This window comes from Eulemur rufifrons, chromosome 3, assembly GCF_041146395.1.
Source record: "Eulemur rufifrons isolate Redbay chromosome 3, OSU_ERuf_1, whole genome shotgun sequence".
Lineage (NCBI taxonomy): Eukaryota > Metazoa > Chordata > Mammalia > Primates > Lemuridae > Eulemur > Eulemur rufifrons.
In genome coordinates this window covers 22,684,166-22,705,809 of record NC_090985.1, presented here as the reverse complement: position 1 = coordinate 22,705,809, position 21,644 = coordinate 22,684,166, and the positions used below count along the sequence as shown (strand labels likewise).

At 39.5% G+C, this 21,644-nt stretch overlaps 1 protein-coding gene and 1 pseudogene across 1 annotated transcript in view; both read right to left on the bottom strand.

Moving 5' to 3' along the window:
* GABRG3 (gamma-aminobutyric acid type A receptor subunit gamma3) overlaps positions 1-21,644 on the bottom strand; it is a 445,447-nt gene that overhangs the window by 319,315 nt on the left and 104,488 nt on the right. The gene's annotated exons all lie outside the window — the stretch shown is intronic.
* On the bottom strand, positions 21,053-21,172 carry LOC138382112 (5S ribosomal RNA; annotated as a pseudogene).

Genomic DNA, 21,644 nt, shown 5'->3' with positions numbered 1-21,644 from the left:
AGGGAAATGCAAATCAAAACCACAATGAGATATCACTTAACCCCAGTGAGAATGGCCTTTATCAAAAAAACCCAAAACAACACATGTTGGCGTGGGTGTGGAGAGACAGGAACACTAATACACTGCTGGTGGGACTGCAAACTAGTGCAACCCCTGTGGAAAGCATTATGGAGGTATCTTAAACAGATTCAAGTAGACCTGCCATTTGACCCAGCAATCCCATTACTGGGCATATACCCAAAGGAAAAAAGGTCATTCTGTAACAAAGGCACGTGTACCCAAATGTTTATAGCAGCACAATTCACAATAGCAAAGATGTGGAAACAACCCAAATGCCCATCAATACATGATTGGATTAGTATACTGTGGTATATGTATACCATGGAATATTACTCAGCTATAAGGAATGATGAAGATACGACATCTCTATGGTTCTCCTGGAGAGAGTTGGAACCCATTATATTAAGTGAAGTATCCCAAGAATGGAAAAACAAGCATCACATGTACTCACCAGAAAATTGGTTTCCCTGATCATCACCTAAATACAAATCTGGAAACGACACCAATTGGACATCAGACTGAGGTGGGGGGTGGGGGAGGGGATGGGGGTATGCCTACACAATGAGTGCATTGCGCACCGTTTGGGGAGTGGTAACACTTGAAGGTGCTGACTCGGGAAAGGGGGGGTGGGGAAAAAAATATGAAACTATTGTTTTTAACTTGAAAAAAAAAAAAATCACAATAAGATATCACCTCACCCCCGTTATCAAAAAGACAAAAAATAACAAATGCTGGGGAGGATGTGAAGAAAGGGGAACACTGTTGCTGGAATTATACATTAGTATAGCCATTATGAAAACAGTACGGAGGTTCCTAAAAAATTAAAAATAGAGTGACTGTATCTATCAATCCAACTACTGGGTATACAACCAAAGGAAATGAAATCTGTGTATCAAAGACATATTTGCATTCCCAAATTTATTGTAGCACTATTTACAACAGCCAAGACATGGAATCAACCTAAATGTCTATCAATGGATGAATGAATAAGTCAAAGGTGGTATATACACACAGTGGAATACTATTCAGCCATAAAATGATGAAATCCTGTCATTTGTGACAACATGAATAAGCCTGGAAGATATTATGTTAAGGGAAATAAGCCATGCAGAGAAAGACATATATCACATCTCACTCACATGTGGAATCTAAAAAAGTTGTCTGATAGATGTTGAGAGTAGAATATTGATTACTTCAGGCTGGAGGGTACAGGAGGGAGTGGAATGGGGAAAGGTTGGTCAACAGGTACAATACTGCAGTTAGATAGGAGGAATAAATCCTGGTGTCGTACAGCACAGCAGAATGACTATAGTTAACAATAATGCATTGTATATTTCAAAATAGCTAGAAGAGAGGATTTTGAGTGTTCTCACCACAAAGAAATGATAAATGTTTAAGGTGATGGATATACTAATTTCCCTGATTTGATATTATATAGTGCATACATGTATCAAAACAATTTGCCCTGTAAATATGTATAATTATTATAGGTCAATCAAAAATAAAATAAAACTTTAAAAATGTAAAGAATAATTAACACCAATTCTCCTCAGACTCTCCAAAATATTGAAGAGGAGGGAACACTTCCAAACTCATTATATTAGGCCATGATCATCCTGACATCAAAACCAAAGACAAAGACACTGCAAGAAAAGAAAACTATAGACCAATATACTTTATGAATATTAATACAAAAATCATGAATGAAATGCTATAAAATATAATTCAACAACACATGAAAGGATTATAGACCATAACCAAGTGAGATTTACTTCTGGAAAGCAAGGATAGTTCAATATACACGAATCAATCAATGTAATACACCTCATTAATAGAATAAAGAAAAAAACCACGTGATCATTTCAATTGACACAGAAAAAGTATCTGACAAACTTCAACACCCTTTTATGACAAAAACACCAGAAAAACTAGGAATAGAAGGAAACTACTGTACCATAATAAAGGCCAAATATGAAAAACCCATAGCTAACATCATAATAGTAAGTGACTGAAAGTTTTCCCTTTAAAATCAGGAACAATACAAGGATGTTTGTTTTACTACTTGTATTGAATGTAATGTTGGAATTTCTAACCAGAGCAACACCAAAAAAAAAAAAAAAATCAAAACAAAAAACAAAAACAAACAACCACCCAAAACCTGTTAGAATTAATAAATGAATTCAGGAATACAGGATACAAAATCAATACTCCAAAATTATTTGTGCTTCTACACATTAATAATGAATAATCCAGAAAGGAAATAATTTCATTTACAATAGCACCCAAAAGAATAAGATACTTAGAAATAAACTGAACCAGTAAACAAAAAACCCATACACTGAAAACTACAAAACACTGCTGAAAGAAATTAAAGAAGACATGGATAAAGGAAAGACATTCTGTATTTGTGGATTGAAAAATTTAATATTGTTAAGATGGCGATACTACCCAAAGCGATCTACACATTCAATGCAATCTCCATCAAACTTCTAATGACATTTCTGTAGAAATAAAAAAGAAAATCCTTGAATTCATATAGAATTTCAAAAGACTCCACATAGCCAAAACAAATCTTGAAAAAGAACAAACTTGGAGGCTCACACTTCCTGACTTCAAAACATACTACAAACCTATAGTAATCACAAAAGTGTGGTACTTCCCCCCACCCCCACTGGACACTCTGGCCCTCTCCCCCCTCCCACCAGTGCGAGGTGTAAGGTTGGTGGGGGGGGCCGTGTAGCCCCCTCCCCTGCTACAAACCCCTCTGCCCCAAGCAGTGAGTCAGCTCCACTTTTCTGCTTAAACAAGCACCTGGCCCAGCCACATCCTGTGACTGGCAGCACATCCAGGCCTCATGCTGTCTACCTGACCCTAGAGACATCCTGTTGCAGCCCCAGGGACATCCTGCTTACTGAGAACTTGATAATCCACTTAAACACCTAAAAAGCAAGCCCCCTCCGCTTATGCCCCTCACTGCATATAAATACGCTTGCCTCAGTCCCAGATGGCGCGCAACTTCTGGAGTCCCTGGGTTCTCCCAGACCTGGGAACCTTGCCCGGGCCCCTTCCTTGGGACCCGTTACCCTCACCTGGGAGTGATCAAATATAGCCTCGTTGCTTAACCCTTTCAACTCTGCTCGTCTTTCTTTCGCTGGCGCCACCATCCAAATACAGAATACAGGCCTAAAAGGTCTGTATTCTTCCTGGGAGCTGTGTGCTATCCAAATATGCCATGGCCAAAGGTAATTGTTATTGTAACCACATGTATTGTTATTTAAAATATGCATGAAATATGAGTTTTTTGGGAAAAAAAAAGAATGACTGTTGTCTTGAAAACTAAGTTGATGACTTGGGGAAAAACTGAATAACGGTGTCACCAAACAAGCACTGCTTAAGCACATGTTGGCAGGACAAGTATAAAGGATTGGGGGTTGGCACCCATATCTTTAAGTTCTCCCTCTACCTTCAAGTGCAGAAATTAGAATTCATAGAAGAAGCAGTGATTTCTGCATAAACACAGACATGACTTTCAAGGAGATTCCAGAGGTTTTTCATTTTCCCCAGCTGAAACTCTGTCCCCATTAAACAGCTCCGCATTCTCCCCTCCCCCCAGGCCCTGGCACCTACCATTTTACTTTCTGTCTTTATGATTTTGACCACTCTACTTTTCTCAGATATGTGGAATCATACAGAACTTGTCTTTTTGTGACTAGTTCATTTCTCTTAGCATAACGTCCTCAAGGTTCACATCCATGTTGTAGCATGTGTCAGAATTTCCTTCCTTTTTCAGGCTGAATAATATTCCCTCATATTTAAAGACCACATTTTGTTTATCCATTCATCCATCAGTGCACTCTTGGGTTGCTTCCACATTTTAATTGTGAATAATGCTGCTATGAACACGAGTATGCAAACATCTCTTCAAAACCTTACTTTCAATTCTTCTGGGTATATACCCAGAAGTGGAATTGCTGGAACAACCACTTGTTCTAAAGGATCATCTTTCTCTTTTAACACCCTGTCAAATGCAGTCAAAGCCAAGCAACACACATTATTGGAAATCTGTTTCCCAATCTCTTCCCTGGCCATGAGGTCAATAGGTACCTCATCCACCTTCCAGGTTATTGTCCATCAGATAGAGTGCAGCGTCCCTGCATACCTGGGTCACCACACCCTCAGCCTCCCTGCAGTTCCCTCATCATTCATGCTTGGCCCTGAAACCAATGCTACATACTTTAGGTTTTCGGTTTTTATGTCATCTATTCCTAGTACCAATTTCTGAATGTGCTAGATTAAACTACAAAAGACAACCCCACAATTTCAGTGGCCTAAAGAGACTAACTTTATTTCTCAGTGGCTCTACGTTGTCCATAGCAGGTTGGTGGGGGCTTGGCACTGTGCCCTCCTCTCTGTGGATTTGCTCCACTTTGGGAGAATGATTCACCATGGACAGGAGGGGCAGGAGAGCTTGGAAAGGCCTGGTGCCAGCCGTCCAACGCTTAGGCCTGGAAATGACACCTGTTGCTCCCATGGAAAATCCACGACCTCACCTTGTCAAGTGGCCACATCCAACCACAGTCCAACCATGGCCTGCAAGTGCAATCCTGAAGATGGTATGAAGTCGGAGACTCAGGAGTACCTTGAGCATGGGACCAACATTGTCATCAGTGTGGAAGATTAATGACTACATGTACCTTGATGCCTTTGCAAGTTAACTATTAAGGTGGGTTCAGCAAGTCATACAAGACCTGGTCAGGTGTTCCCCTCCTACCTACATGCTGGGTAACTTTGACTAAGTTATGGAGCCTCTCTGGGTCCCAGTTTTCTCATCTGCAAATTGGGGCAATAACATGTAAGATAATGTGTATTATGAAATGTTCAGTAAAGAAAGTGTGAAATGAAAACCCTGTTCTCTCAACTTGCTACTCATTGGTTTTATGTCATACTGCTGGTTGCTATAACCACATGAGATTCTGTTTCGCTGATCTCCCAGTGGATTTGGGCTAAGAGAAGGCACATTTAATTCTACTGTAATCAGCGACAATTGTCTCTAATCATCACCTCTGTTGTATCTCATGCATACAGCAGTTTTTTCTTTTTACTGTAACATGCCATTTTGAAGCTCCTAATATACCTTACTATTATTTGCCCTCATTCTGTTAAGGGGCATTCGACTACAAGGTTGAATGTGGTGTTGCCTTTGGTGTTGACGCTGGTCCCAGACAGGCTCCTGGATACCCCTATGGCAGACGGTGGCCCTGTGGCTATGTGGGGTACAGCTGCTGACACTGCTTTACTCTGAGAGACAATCTCCCTCTCAGGAACACAGCACTCCAGCTAACAAAGCTATATGTCTAATATAATTGTTATCTTTTTTTCCTTTCATTTTTAGTTGACATGGAATAATTATACATATTTATGGGATGCAGAGTGATATTTTGATCCTAGCATACCATGTGTAATGATCAAATCATGGTGATTAACATATCCATCACCTCAAGCATTTATCATTTCTTTCTGTTATGAACAATCAAAATCCTCTTTTCTAGGTTTTTGAAAAATGCAATGAATTATTGTTAACCATATTCACCCTGCAGTGCTACAGAGCACTAGGACTCTTGCTTCCTATCTGGCTGTAACTTTGTGTGCATTAACTCCCCTCTACCCCTCCCTTCTCCTTCCCTTCCCAGCCTCTAATAATCTCAATTCTACTCTCTACTTCCGTGAGCTCAATTTTTTTAGCTCCCACATATGAGTAAGACCATGAAGTATTTACCTTTCTGTGAAAAGACTATTTCTTTTACCTATCTTTGAATTACCTTTCATTGCACAACAGTGGCTGTAAAAAATCAGTGAAGCCAGTGATGGATTTTATTTGAACTCTTTTTGTTGTTGTTGTTCAAAAACAAAGTCCTTTGGCCCTTTGGCATATCCTCACACGGAATATCAAATAAAGATGTTTTGGAAATGCAACTGGCTGCTGTTATTAAAAGCCGACGTCTGATGAACATTTGGGGAAAAACAAGCCCACACTGAGTAGTATGCAAGCAGTAAGAATCAGACTCGAATGAGTTGAGTTTTTCAGAAAGCAGTAGCTATAATTAGAGTAAAAATGTAATTACAAGGCATCCAACAGGTAGTCTCAGCAGCACTGCTGAAAACGAAAAAGAAAAGTTAGGGCAGGCTTTCAAAATATATTTTTTCAGAGGAGCCAGGATCCAGCTCCTCCAGGCTTTTGTAAGCAGAGAGAAGCTTTGTCGGGCCGTGCCTGAGGCGAGGAGCTGGAGCTGTGGGCAGAGTTTCCTTGGGGCACCTGCAGCTGGGCCCGCCACAGCGTCTGGGCCTTCCCTCCACTCCCTCCTCCCTTGGCAGAGCTGCCATCCACATCAGCGAGGTGGGAAGCCACACTCGGGAAGACTGGTGCGCTGCCACCTTCCTGGGAATGGTTTCCTCTCAATGAGAGACATCACCGACAAAGCCCCTGATAATTAATCAAGGATAACAGGACTTCAGTGATGGCCATTGTCAAGACTATCACGGTGGCCTTGTTTCTCCCTCCACTTCCCCTGAGCACACCATGAGCAAGGCCGGCTGTCCTGCCTACGTGGAGAAAACGTTCTGCTCCAGACGCCCAGGCAGGATGGGCCAGCCGCGGGCAGCCTGGACTTAGAGCCAGAAAACAGGGCCCGTGGGCTCCGTCCCCTTGCCTGTGGAGTGAGTATAATCAGACCTTGCAGGGCCGCCACAAGGCCCCCTGGAGACTAAGTGCTGGGGACAGACACATCATGGTAAATACGATTTCTTACCACAGATGTTTCAATCATCCCATTCTACAAGTTATATTTATTAGATAAAAACTATGGCTTCACAACATCCAAAGGTGTCTATAACTATCTCAGTATTAAATCCTGGGCTCCATAATTTATTCTCAGGCTCTAAAGTGATACAAACACAGACCATTCCACTTTGATCTCATGTGAACCAAACTGCTGAGGGTTGGCCTTCTCACTGCTGCAGGCACCCCACCTTTAGCGATCTGGGTGTTAATCCATCTCCCTAAAATGTAAGCTTCCTATGCAGGTTTATGTCAGTCAGCGGGGAAGGGTCTGGCCAAGCAAGTGCCCAGCAAACGTCTGGAGAATGGTGAATGGCTCTTTCCAGAATTGGATCGAAGACGACCTCCTCTAACCCCTCCAGGGACCTCAGTCACCCCACAGAGACCTGCCCCTACTCATTCCTTTGAGTCCTGTTGAACACAGCTGCAAAATCAAATTTATCATCTTCACTTAGGTATTTCACCCTGATTAGACAGTGTCTGAGAGCAGGTGCTGGGATATGAGTTCTCTTCATTCCTCCCACTGTACTAATCACTCAGGATTCTACTTGGATGGTGCTTAATAAATATCCACTGTCTTAGCGTAGGCTATAACAAAGAAAATGTACCGAGACATCTATGCCAGTTCGTTTGTGCTGCTGTAACAAAATATCTTAGACTGGGTAATTTATAAACGAGAGAAACTTACTGCTCACCGTTCTGGAGGCTGGGAAGTCCAAGGTTAAGGCACCAGAATATTAGGTGTCTGGGGAGGGCCTTTCCCTCATAGATGGTGCCTTCTGTGTCCTCAGATGGCTGAAGGGGTGAACAGGCTTCCTCAGGCCTCTTTGATAAGACACTAATCCCACCCATAAGAGCTCTACTCTCTCCTAATACTATCACCTTGGGGGTTAGGTTTCAACATACGTTTGGGAGACACAGACATTCAGACCATAGCAAAGTCCAACAACCAAAAAGATACCTAATACTTAAAAGAATGAGAATTCATCTATTTCTGTTCACTAACATCTTAGCACACCTATCTTATTCATTAGCATATTCCAACCCTCAATAAAAGTTTTACTGACAGATAAAGAAAAAGGGAGATTTCACAGATGCCCTATCAGGGAAAATCAACATGTGAGGTGAGGACGGTTCTTAGAAAAAGGTTCAGAGGGAGAGGACAAGAGGGAACCTCCCAAGTTCCCAGCCATGGCTGTGAGCCGGGCCCACCTTTGCCCTTCTTCTTACCAGAGGTGGCCGGATTGGCCTGTGGGACTACCTTGACATTCCTGAAAGAATCCCCAGATTGCTTTATGTGGCAAACACAGCCTCTTTTCCAAATACCAAAATGAGATAGAGAGTGAGTGAGCCAAGCTAGCTAGGTGCAGAAGGCTTCCACTGCTTTACTAAGCAGCAAGCGTACTCATCAGCTTATTACCTACTTGGTGGACTGTGGGTCAGGTGATGAACAGTCACCTTTCAGTACCAAGGCCTGTGACACATCAGTACAGAGCTTCCCACAGGAGGCCACAGAGCCAGGTCAGCCTCAAGTGCAACAGTGTCACCTTCTCCAGGGCACAGGCTGTCTGTGCCTTCCAACAGCAGGAGAGGAGTTTCTCTGAAATAACGTTGCTTTGGCTTTCTCTCTCTATGGCTTTTCTTTTATTACTAAGTGCAAAACAGACTCACAGGGATAAATAAATTCCTCCACATAGGGGATAATTTGTGGTACATTGGTTAAGAGTGCAGATGCTGGGTTTGAACTCTCTTCTAACTGTAGGACTTCGAACAAGCAACATCACCTTTCTTTGCCTCAGTTTCTTCATCCATAAAAGAAGATGACAATAATAATATCTCTTATTTCCCAGGGTTGTTCTGATAATCATATGGAGTCCTATATATGAAGTACTTAGTATAGCGTCTGGCACATCAAGGTTTCTATCTATATTATCCAGTCAAAGCAGATTTTACATGCTATACATTTTAGGGTTCTATTACTATATTATTATATGGTGGTGGAGACTGCCTGAATTCATACACTGGCTCAATTATCTTCTAGCTTTGTGACCTTGAGCAGATGACATCACATTTATAAGCTCGTGAAAAGCGTAGAGGAGCAGGCGACGCATATTCACCCGGGTGCACAGTGCTACGGTGGTGCTGGCTGGCTGAGCAGCCCCACGCAGAGCCTCGGCACAGGCACTTTCTGCTACATTAGCTGCACAACCCTGGAGTCACTCAGCAGTTACTCATGTAGCTGTTGAATGAATAACTTAGCTACCATCTGCTCAGAGGGAAATTAGAGACGATGGACCCGGGGTGGGTATCGCCAAAGGGAAGCTGCGCCAGCCTTCAGGATTCTGACTCTCTGAAGCACTTAGGTACCAATGTGAGCATTCACCAAGGGCTACAGCATCTGGAGTCTACGAACATTTACTTTAAAGCAATCATGGACATCTCAGTTTCAACCTCAAAGATCGAACATCAAAGTGCAAGCTCCACTTTACCACTGAGAAAATCAAGCAGCTTCCAGAATAAGTAGACATTTGATTCCCTACACAGTTGCCATTGTGGGGCTGATGTTCGCAGGGCTCCCTAGTTGTAAGATACTCTGCAAGAATTCCATCCTCTTGTTGCCTAAAAGAGTTTTGCTAGCTAGAGACAATAAATAAAGTAAAAATGCAACCTGAAAATTGAATAGCATTCTTTGCCCAAGGCAGCAGACTGTCTGGATTCCGTGCTATGGGAGACCTCACATTACTCACTTTGTTATTTTAAGGTAAACTAAGTTTGGCATAAGCTTGAGTGAAAATCAATTTAAAAAATGAGCGGAGCCTCCCAAGAATATTGAGATATTGACAACTGGGGATGTTAGCTCACATTTTTATGACAATGAAGCTATAATCTCCAGATACCTTTCACCAATACCTGTACTATGTGAGACACATTCACAGAAGTTAGAGATTTTATGATGTTTCCTACAAGTAAACCTCCGACAACAAGAAGATGTGCCTTCAGAGCTGGTCTCAGCCAAAGGACTACTAGTTGGCAATGACAACCAGCAGCCAGGGTACTGGAGGCTCAGTCTAGGAACACTAATTGACAACCACAAGGCCCATCAGTAAGTAGACCTTTCTTTTTCATGGCCAAAGACAAAATATCACAACCTTCCCTATAATCACTGGCACGAATGAGGGCCGGAATTCTACAAGTAGCCAGGGTGTCTAAGAGAGTGTGCATCCGTATGGAAGAAAAAGAAACAACATCACACACAACCAGGAATTATAAAAACTCAAATGTCAACAGAAGCCGGCCAAGCATACAAATAACTACAGCACCTAGAGGTGAGGAAAACAACCATGCATGCATGCTGACAAACACCAACACGCAATAAGAATGAGGGCTGAAGAGCTGAGGAGGAGCCCACCTGTTGAAGAGGAACTGCTGTTTCTCAGCCCACACCAATACTTGGCATGTAAAAGCATACCTAGCATCGGGCTTCTTAAGATCTGGAAACACAGAGATTTTTAATAGAATGCTTCCTAACATTTAAATGGTAGCAATGAATTCAATTGTGTAAACATTATGTGTCACAGACTCCAAGATAACCCTTCATGACCCCCACCCACCTCCTGGTGTTCACACCTTTGTTTAATCCCCTCTGCTGGAGCATGAGCAGGACCTTCGGCTTGCTTCCAATCAATAAAATACAAGACGATGAAGTCACTCCCACGATGCTGTTACATGGTATAAGATTCTCCCTTGCTAATGGACATGCTCTAGAGACTCTCCCGGCTGCCTTTATGAAATGAGCAGCCACTCTGGGAAAGCCCGTGTACCAAGAAACTGCAGATGGCCTCTAGGAACTGCAGCATCTCTGGGAGCTGAGGGTGGGTCCTGGGAGTTGTGGGCAGTCTCCAGCTGACTTTCTGCAAGAATCCAAGGACCTCAGTCCTGAAACCACAAGGATAGGAATTTGACCCACAACCTGAGGGATCTCAGAAGCATATTCATACCCAGTTGAGCCTCTAGATAATAACACAGCCCAGTGATGCCCTGACTGCAGCCTTATTTGACCCTAAGGGAAGAATCCAGTTAAGCCATGCTCAGACCCCTGATCTACAGAACCTGTGAGGTAATAAATTTGTGTGGTTGTAAGCCACTCAGCTTCTGCTCATTTGTTACACAGCAGTAGATAGCTAATACACTATGCAATCAGAACAAATCACAGCTAAAGGACATATTTTGCCCATGTGGGGGAGAAAAAGTAATATCCTTTCCTTGCCCATTGCAAGGTTCATGGCTGAGACCCCTGTAACAAAAGACAGATCAACAAGAGAAAAGCACACAAAAAAGAAACAAAAATAAAATGCAATGAATAGAAAACAGTTCAAAGATGATAGGTATGTATCCAAATATATCAATAATCACTTTAAATGTGAATGGTCTAAACACACCAATTAATAATAGACAGAGATAGTCAAAGAGGATGTATAAACAAACAAACAAAAAACAACCCAACTAAATGCCATCTATAAGAAAACTACTTTAATTTTTTCCATTCGCTATTCTTTTATTTTTGATTAGACCTATAAAATTTTATTTATAAACTCTTTTGTAGAAGAAGCCAATGAAGTAATAACAGGCCCTTTTCTAATGCAGTAGACTTTTCTTTTTAGGTAAGATAAATCATTTTTCTGGCAGTTTCAGTGGGACTTCTCACTCTCTCACTACAAACAATGTCAGTAGAAACATTAAGCTTTTTCCTTGCACTTAAATTTGAAATACAAAAAAGACTCAGAGTGGTAAAAGTAAAAGGAAGGCAAAACTATGGAGACAGTAAAAAGATCGATGGTTGCAAGGAGTGTGGTGGGAGGGAAGGCAGACTAAGTGGGGTAGAGGGGAGGTGGGGGAAATGAAACTATTCTGTACGACAGTGTAATGGCAGGTACACATCATTATACGTTTGTCAGACCTATAGAATGTACAACACAGAGTGAACCCTCTGGTAAACTCTAGACTTCAGTTAATAAAATGCATCAATACTGACTTACCAATGGTAGCAAATGAACCACATTAATGCAAGATATGAATAATAGGGGAAACCGCATGTAAGGGAAGAAGGAATATATGGGAACTGTCTGTACTTTCTGTTCAATTTTTCTATAAACTTAAAACTGCTAAAAAAAATCTATTAATTAAAAAAGTATACATCCAAAGAAAGAAATTTAGGTAAGAATACCCTCTGTAACCTTAATTTACAACAACCTAAATGCATAACATAGAGAAATATTTAAATAAATTCTGATATATATTTATAAAAGAATATTGCACATATATGAAAACACCACTTTAGTAAAACATTATTGACACAGGAAAATATTTGTCATAAAACAAGTGAAAAAGGGAGAAAAAGCTAAGGGAGTCCTTAGCTACCCTCCTCCCCTTTTCACCTATTTTATGATGAGCATTTTCCTATGCCAATAATAAGGCATACCATGCTAACTTTAATCAAAAGGAAGCTGGAACAGCTATACTCATTACAAGAAATCAGACTTCAGAGCAAAGATTATCAGAAATGAAGAGGATCATTCCATAGTGATAAAGGAGTCAGTTCTCCAAAGAGACATAATAATCTTAAATGTGTAAGAACCTAAATACAGGGTGTCAAAATACATGAAGGAAACACTGATAGAAATGAAAGGAGAATAGACAAATCCATTATTACAGTTGGATTCAACACTCCCCCCTGCCCCTGCATCTCTAACTGACAGATCAAGCAGGCAGAACATCAGTGAGGATGTAAGTGACTTGGACAGCACTATCAATCAACTTGACCTAGTTGACAGTTATAGAATACTCCATCCAACAACAGAACACGTAATCTTCTCAAGTCTCATGAAATTCACCAAGATAGACCATGCACTGGACCAAAATGCACATCTTAACACAGAAATCATACAAAACCTATTCTCAGACTATAATAGAAACAAACTAGAAGTCATTAACTGAAAGGTATCCGGTAAATCCCCAAATATTTCAAGATTAAGCAACGTATTTTGCAATAACCCATGGGTCCCAGAAGTCTCAGGAGAAACTTAAAAGTAATTTGAACTAAATGAAAAGAAAATAAAACTTATCAAAATTTGTCAACGATAATTAAAGCAGTGCTGGGAGGAAAACTGATAGCATTAAATGAATATATTAGAAAAGAATAAAGATTCCTAAGATTCCACTTTAGGGAACAAGAAAATGAAGAGAAAATTAGGCCTAAAGCAAGCAGATGAAAGGACATCATGAAAATTAAAGTGGAAACCAGTGAAAGTAAAAACAGGAAAATATTAGAGAGAATCAATATAACCAAAAGCTGGTTCTTTGAAAGAGCAATACAACTCATGAATTTCTAGACAGGTTAATCAACAACAAAAAAAAAAAAAAATGGAGAAGACACAAATTACTAATATCGGGAACAAAAAAAGAGTTATCATTAATGATACATGAATATTAAAAGAATAATAAGGGAATACTATGTACAACTCTATGCCCATAAATTTGCTCATTTGTTAAATGAACCAATTCCTTTAAAGACATGAAGGAGCTCAGGAATAGCCCTATATTTATTAAGGAAATTGAATTAATAATTAAATATCATCCACAAAATTAAAATACCAAACCCAGAGTATTTTATTGGCAAATCCTACCAAACATCTAAAGGAGAAGCAATACCAACCCTCTACAAACTTCCAGAAAATGGAATCAGAGGGAACATTTCCAGTTGATTTTATGAGGCCAGACTTACCCTAATACCAAAACCAGATAAAGATACTATAAGAAAAGAAAACTAGAGATACATATATCTTGTAAAGATAGATGCCCAAATCATTAAAAAACATTAACAAATTAAATCCAGCAATACATAAATGTTATGCAACCTAGTGGGGTTCAATCCCCATATGCAAGACTGGTTTAACATTGATAAATCAATCACTATAAATTGTTACATTAACAGACAAAATAAGAAAAACCATATGACTCCATCTGTTGATGCAATAAAAAGCACTTGACAATACTGAACATTCATTCATGACAAAAACCTCAAAAAAACAGAAATAGAGGGAAGTATTCTTAACAGAATAAAAAGAATATATGAAAACCTACACCTAATATCATACTTAATGGTGAGAGACTTAAATCTTTTTCTCTAAGATTAGGAACAAAGAAAGGATGTAATTTCTCACTACTCCTCTTCAGTATCTTACTGGAAGTCCTAGGTAGTACAATAGGATAAGAAAAATAAAAATAAAAATTACACAGATGGGAAAGGAAAAAATACAGCTATCTTTATTTGAAGAAGACATAAACTTTATCTATGTAGAAAATGCCAAAATTTACAAAATATACAAAAATGCTCCTGGAACAAGTAAGCAAATATAACAAGGTTATAAGACACAAGGGCGATATACAAAAGTCACTTGCTTTCCTATATATAAGCAATGAACAAATGGAATTTGACTTACATATAGATATAGATGTAGATATATTAATCTTGATATGTTTATGCATGAGTTAGTATATACACACATATATTTTCTTGCTCTTTCAGCAGAGAAGGCCTAAAAGCAGTGGTACCCCAGCAGCAATGAGCATACCTCACAAGCCGATCTTGGTTTCTAATAAAATTCTCCAATAAAAGGAGCTAGGGTTCCTTGGAGAAAGGGCTGATTTTAGGGCTGGGGCAGGGAATATACAAGATGAGTTTGGAGCACCTTGTATTATCAGGAAGTAAAAACAAACACAAAAACACACAAAAAGATAAAAGATAAAAATAAAAAACCCACAATGGAGACATGATAACCAAATGTTATGTGATGTCCTAAACAGGATCTTAGAACAGAAAAACAACATAGAACTCACTGTTTTCTCTGTTCTATAAGGAAATAAAAATAAAGTATAGAGTTTACTTATATCAATATTAAAGTCCATATCCCATTAAGTGAGCAGCACTCAAATTCATACTCATCATGGAACCACGCCTACTACCCGCCAAGCCTCTAGGGGGCAACAGCCCTTGGCCAGTTTGAATTAGTCTATCCTTGCTCAGACCTTTGAATCAGTTTTCCTGGGCAAAAAAATTAGAAAATGTGATAAAAGGCAGAAATAAGATTACTGAAATCAATGTTTTGAGGTAGAACAAATAGCAGAACATCCTACAAATAGGAGCTAACAAGGGTTTTTTTCATTTGACTTTTCATTTCATCAGGAAGGTTTTTTCTTCTCCAAACACTATAAGACAAAGGATATTCATTTTCTGTGACTTCTGAATACATGTACAGTACAGTGAAACTACTTCACCTTAGTAATTTCTAAATATCGAGCAGCACATTGCCACAGGGTTCTGGCTGGGCTAGCCTTTTGTTCATTAACACAAGGGCTTATTTATTTCCCCGCTAACCATTAAGGAAAGTCCTCACCATGGGAAACAGATGTGTGAAAAGCCCATTTAAAAGGATATGATTGTACATTTGAAGGCATCTGTAAGAGCAACAAGAAAACTGTGGGCAGATATACTCCACGCTATTGATGTTGGCCACTTCAGGTGGGTGGGAGAGAACAGGGAATGGAAAGGGAAATTAACTGTCTTCAATACACCATTGTATTATATGCTTGTTACAATGGATGTGTAAAAGTTTTGTAATTTAAAAAATTGAACAAAGAAAGATTTAAAGGAAAAGGGAAGGATTTCCTTCTGCTTTTATATTCTCCACACTCTCCGGTCACACTCTGGTATTTGTGAAGGTGGTTTTGTTGCTTATTATTCCCTTGCACCGTGGGCACACCCCTGCAGGTCTGGTGCCAGCAGGCGGCCACCCTGAGTGAACTGCTGTGGGGATGCCCCAGGGTCCATGGTTCAGATGCTCCCACCCAAAGTATGCCTGAGTGGTGATCTTTGACTGTAGGCTTTGATAGCAAAGGATTTAACTTTTAAGCATTAAACCAAGTTTAAGTGACTTTTCTACCACCTGACTAAAAGGGGGGTCAGTGCCAAGGAGTGGGTTGTCAGTACAGAGCAAATGTGTGTAGAGATTGATACGATACCCAGAAGAGGAGGCGAGGCCCTGAGTGGGCCTGGGACCTCCCGAGAGCACTTGAGGAGCATCACTGAGCCTGTCACTCCATGATTAAGGTCACACATGACTCAAGGATGCCTGTTTAATCTTCCAAATTCATTGAGAAGTAAGAAAGATTATGAATATGACTAAGACTTGTTTTGTAATTCACAAATCTGTATGACTGGCACAGTCATCAAGGTTTTAAATTTTTTAAAGGATAATAATCCAAAACAATTCAAGGAAACACTAACTAGAAATAGTGTTGTATCATTTTTATCAGTGGCAGTTTTATTTGTTCTTCCTGCAATTTTCAGTATTTGAGACATGGTTACTTTTTGATATAGTTAGTACCTTCCGGAGTACTATGGAGGAAAAAGTACAAAGAGACACACAGATTATATATTATGTTGAAAAATAAGGTAACATCCACACATACCTGTCAGCACTTTTACTAGGAGAAATAAGCTCGTAGTTAATGTGGTGGAAATACTGTAACTCAATCCACAGCCTGCTATTCCTGAAGCACATGATTCAGACAGCAACTCAAGTTTCTGAGCATGAGCTAATGTGAAAATAGAATAACCTTTAACCAAAGATTCCATAAACTGATAAAATAGACTTTGAATGACAAATGCACCCCATCATGACCATATGTAAAATCCTCTCTCACAGAGAGCCAAAAGCACAATGGTCATCACCAAGCACGATTTTGTAAAAATATTAATATTACTATTATTATTAGGGAGCCTAGGCATTTATCAGAACACCTTCCATGAAAGGGAATGTGCCCCCAAATCATTCTGTGGAGTCCAGCTTGAGTTTCCAGCTTTCTCAGTGGAAATCCTGATTAGTTACTTCAAAACCCTGAAATAAAGAAGCAAGTCATAACCCAAACCAAACTCTCACTTCTAAAATTGTGTAGAATGTGGCAGTTTCCAGGATTTTATTATATATTTTTAAGACTAAAATGAATTAACTGGCTCTACCAGCTTCTAATATCAACAGCGGCCAATGTCTGCAACAGGACACCCAGGAAGCACAGAGCCACTGTGGAAGGCGTCCCACGCCAGGAGCGCCGGTGCCAGCACAGGTTCCTTCACAGGTACATGGAGGAACCGCACATGGCATAGCTTTTCCATTTTATTTTGCATTACATTTTTGCATAAAGTGTGAGGTTAAAGCCTAGGGTTTTGTTTTTTGTTTGTTTTTGTTTTGCCTACAGATGCCTGACTGTGCGAGCACCATTCTCCCTCCACTGGAATGTTCTTGCACTATCGTCACAATTGTTACCACAGTTGTTTCTTTCTGGATTCTCCATTCTGATCTACATGTAGATTCCCCTGCCACACCACACTGTACTGATTACTATAGCTGTATAAACATGCCTGGAAATCAGGCAGACTCATTCCTCCAACTTTATTCTTCTTTTCTGAAATTGTTTCAGCTCATCTAGTTCCTGTACCATTCCACATGAATTTTCAAATAAGTTTTTCTGTATCACCAAAAACAGTGTTGAGATTTTGATAGGAATTGCATTAAATCTATAGATACGATAGGGGAAATTTGACATCTTTACTATGTTAAATCTTGCAATCCACGAACAAACGTTATCTCTCTGTTTCCTCAGGGTTTTTTCCTTTCTTTCACTTGCATTTTGTAATTTTCAGCATATAGGTTCTATACATATTTTGTTATGTTTATACCTAAGTATTTCATTTTTTGGAGAAATTACAAAAAATATTATGTTTTAATTCTGGTTTCCACATGTTCTTTGTTATCATTAATACATACAAATGTGACTGAATTTGGGTAATAATCTTTTATCTAGAGACCTTGCTGAACTCATTAGTCCAAGGAGTATTTGGTAGACTCCTTGTGGTTTTTATGTAGACAATCAGGCTATTGGTAAACTGGGACACTTTCATTTTACTCTCACCAGTCTGTATGCCTTTTATTAGTATTTCTTATTCTTGCCATACATAGTGGCTAGGACTTTCAGTACTACGCTGAATAAGACTAGTGAAAGATACATTCATGCCTTGTTCCTGACCTTCAGTCTTTCACAGCTAGGTATGATGTTAGCTGTAGATTTCTTTGTATTTTGTAGATGCTTAGTATCAAGTTGAGGAAGTTTTTCTCTATTCTTAGTTTGAATAGGTACTACATTTTTGAAATACATTCTCTGCAACAAATGATATGACCACATGATTTTTTTTCTTTTGCCCATGATATGGTGGATTACATTGATTGATTTTGAAAGGAGACTCAGTCTTCTATACCTAAAATAAATCCCCCTTGGTCATGATGTATAATTATTTTATACTTCACTGGATTCTATTTGCTAATATTTGTTGAGGATTTTGGCATCTAAGTTCACAAAAGAACTGGTCTGTAGTTTTTCATTTTTATACTCTCTTTTCCTGGTTTTGATTATCAGGTACTACTGATGGCTTCATAAAAAGGTTGGGGAGTTATTTCCTTCTTATCTATTTTCTGGAAGAGATTATGTAAAATTGGTGTTAATTCTTCTTTAACTGGTAAAATTCTTCAGTTACATCATAAGGTATTCAAGATTTCTTTTGGGGGAGAATTTAATTACTAATTCAATTACTTAATGATTTTAAGAATATTCAGGTTTTCTACTTTATTTTTTGGTAGTTAATGGATTTTAACAAACTGGTCCGTTCATTCTGATTTATAGGATAATGTTGAATTTATAACTTTAAAGTTGATTATGGTATTCTCTTATTATCCCCTTAGTGGCTGTAGAATCTATAGCAATATATTTTGTTTTATTCTTAAGATCGGTAATTGGTGTTTTTTGTTTTTGTTCCTCCCCCCCTTTGCTTCTTATTCTTCTGTTTCTCTTTTCTTATTTTTCCAGGGATTCTTGAACATTTTTAAGGATTCCTTGTTTTATTTATAGTGTTTTCAGTATATTACTTGTACAGTTTTCTTTCTGGTTGCAATATGAATACATAAATCTTATGGGCTGAATCGCACCCTTTCCAAAATCTGTATGTTGAAGTGCTAACCCTCAGTACTTCAGAATGTGACTGGATTTGAAGATAGGGTCTTTAAAGAAGTGATTATGTTATGAGGCCAATAGGGTGGGTTCTAATCCAGTATAAAAAGAGAAATCATAAGAAGATGCCATCTCTAAGCCAAAGAGAGAGGCCTTAGGGAAACCAAACCCGATGACCCCTTGGTCTGTGACTTCCAGCCTCTAGAACCCTTGAGAACATAAATTTCTGTTGTTTACGGCACCCAGTCTGTGGCGCTTGCTTACGGCAGCCATAGCAGACTAAGGCAGTAACTTATCACCCTGCATTGGCATCAGAATGGTTTTACCGCTTTGAGTGAAGTGTAGAAAACTTACTTCCATTCAGGTCCTTTCACCCTCCTCGTTATTTAAATATAATTGTCTAAGTATTTTCTCTATGTATTCCATTACTTTGACAGATAATTACAACATCTTACTCACCTTGGTGTTGGCATCTGTTCATTTTCTTCTCTCATTCAAGGCAGGAGTTTCCAGTTTCGTTGTATGATAAGTGAGTTTTGATTATATCATTGGCATTTTGGATATCATATTACGGGATTGTGGCTAACTCACCATGTGTCATTCATCAAGTCCTAAGTTCCCCAGCCAATTTGCCTTCCGTTTTCACCTTTCAGAGTCTTCCTAAGATTTTTGTTTTGTCATGTTCAGAGACTGTCATTCCTAAGATGAAGGACTAAGAGCAAAGGGACTGCTCCATCTCGACTGGAACTAGAAGACTCTGATATTTCTATACATTTCATCTAGTGCACTGAATGTTTTATCTTTGTTGAGTCATTTCCTATATAGAAATTTCCCACAGATAAATTCTGTAAGACTTTCTAATTTACCTGAATGAGTAGAGGCTCTGCATGTCCTGTCAGACTTAGGGGACTTTCTGTACTAAATCTGAAGATGGGTTTAGGGAACTAAATTATTTAAAAAATAATCTTGATGACAATTTTGTCAAATTTCCTATTTAAAAACTAACAAAGTGCTCTTCTTCCTCCTGCTCAAGTCGAGTTGGTTTAAAAAAGGGAGCATATCTTCAAAATTAGGCCCTGTGATATTACCATTGAATATTTTTTAAAAGACTGAATCTTCTCTTCTTGTATTCACAGAACATATTTATAAAAATTCAAAATACTGAAATTGTAACAACTCCAAATTATTCAGGCCTAGCCCTATCTGTGTGCTACCCAGGACTTTATTGTTACTGTTTCTTTTTTCTTAATTCCATATCTTCTTATAACATCTCTGATTGAAAAAGAATATCAGAGAACCAAGAAGAAAAACATTTTTTAGCTAATGATGACAGGCTTCCAATATTATCACGTCCTGTATCCAGGATATCCTTAGTCTCTAGGGCAGCATTTCTCAGAACCCTGACACTCTTGGCATTTCGGGTCAGATAATTCTTTAGGGAGGGGCCTTTCCTGTGCATTATAGGGGGCTGAGCAGCACGTCTGCCCTCCACCCACTCAATGCCAGCAACACACCTCCCCCAGGCCACACCAACAAAAATGTCTCCAGACAATGCCAAATGTCCTTTCAACAGGGACTGAGTGGGCAGGGGAGGGAATTGCTCCAGTTAAGTATCTCTGCTCTAGGGTGAACAGAACATTTAGAGAATATTATAATTGAAGTTATTATCCTGAAAGAAAAAAAGACTGGGGGAGGGGGAAGGAAGAAGGAAGAAAAGAAGGAAGGAAAGAAAAAGAGATGAAGAGAAAGAAAGAGAGAAGGAAGAAAGGGAGGGAGGGAGGAAGGGAGACGGAAGGAAAAAATAACTGAATAAAAATTTTCTATGCCTCAGGAAAAACTGTGAATGAGGTGAGCTCTGTCTACAGAGAAGATACTCTTTCCTCCAAACCTTTTCCACCCTCTGCTTTGTTGCCACACCCCAGATAAATAGGCCCCTCTTTCTAGCCCCAAGTACCCAAGGCTCCCACCAGCCACACCCTTGTCTCTAACCGTCTGGTTCCCCTCACCAGTGACGATTCCTCTGCATTTACATTTTCTAAAAGCCTACAGCACCAGTTATTCCCAGGCAGTCTCCCACTCAGGCACTAAGCAGGCCCTGACCTTGCTCGGCTTCCAAGACCAGATGAGATCAGGAGCATTCAGGGTGGTATGGCCACAGGTAGCATTTACACTTCTCATGAGCTGGGCAAGAGGCCAGAGTATCTGCCCCCCAGAGCTCACACTCTGCTAGAAGAGACTGACACAAGTAACACACTCCTATGTGGCTCACAAATGTTTCAATATAGAGATGGACACAAGACAGCAATAGAAAAACAACAACACAAAAAGGAGGTGGACAGGTTCTAAAACTTGTCCCTTTTCTGACCCAGTCCAAATTTCCTGTTTGTTTGGAAAGTGGCTCCAGATTTAAAAAATATGATTACACTGAGAAATTAGTATCTCATAGTTATTTGTCCCTCCCATAACACATACAAATGAAATGTCTACACGGCGCTCCAGACAGTTAGAAGGTAAATGCTGGTTCTAATATCATGCTTTATCTTAAGTCAATTTGAGCCTACAGCCCAGCAGCCCTGGCGATGAGTAAACCGTGAGCACAAAGGTGAGTAATTAACCCATCCCCTCTCTGCCG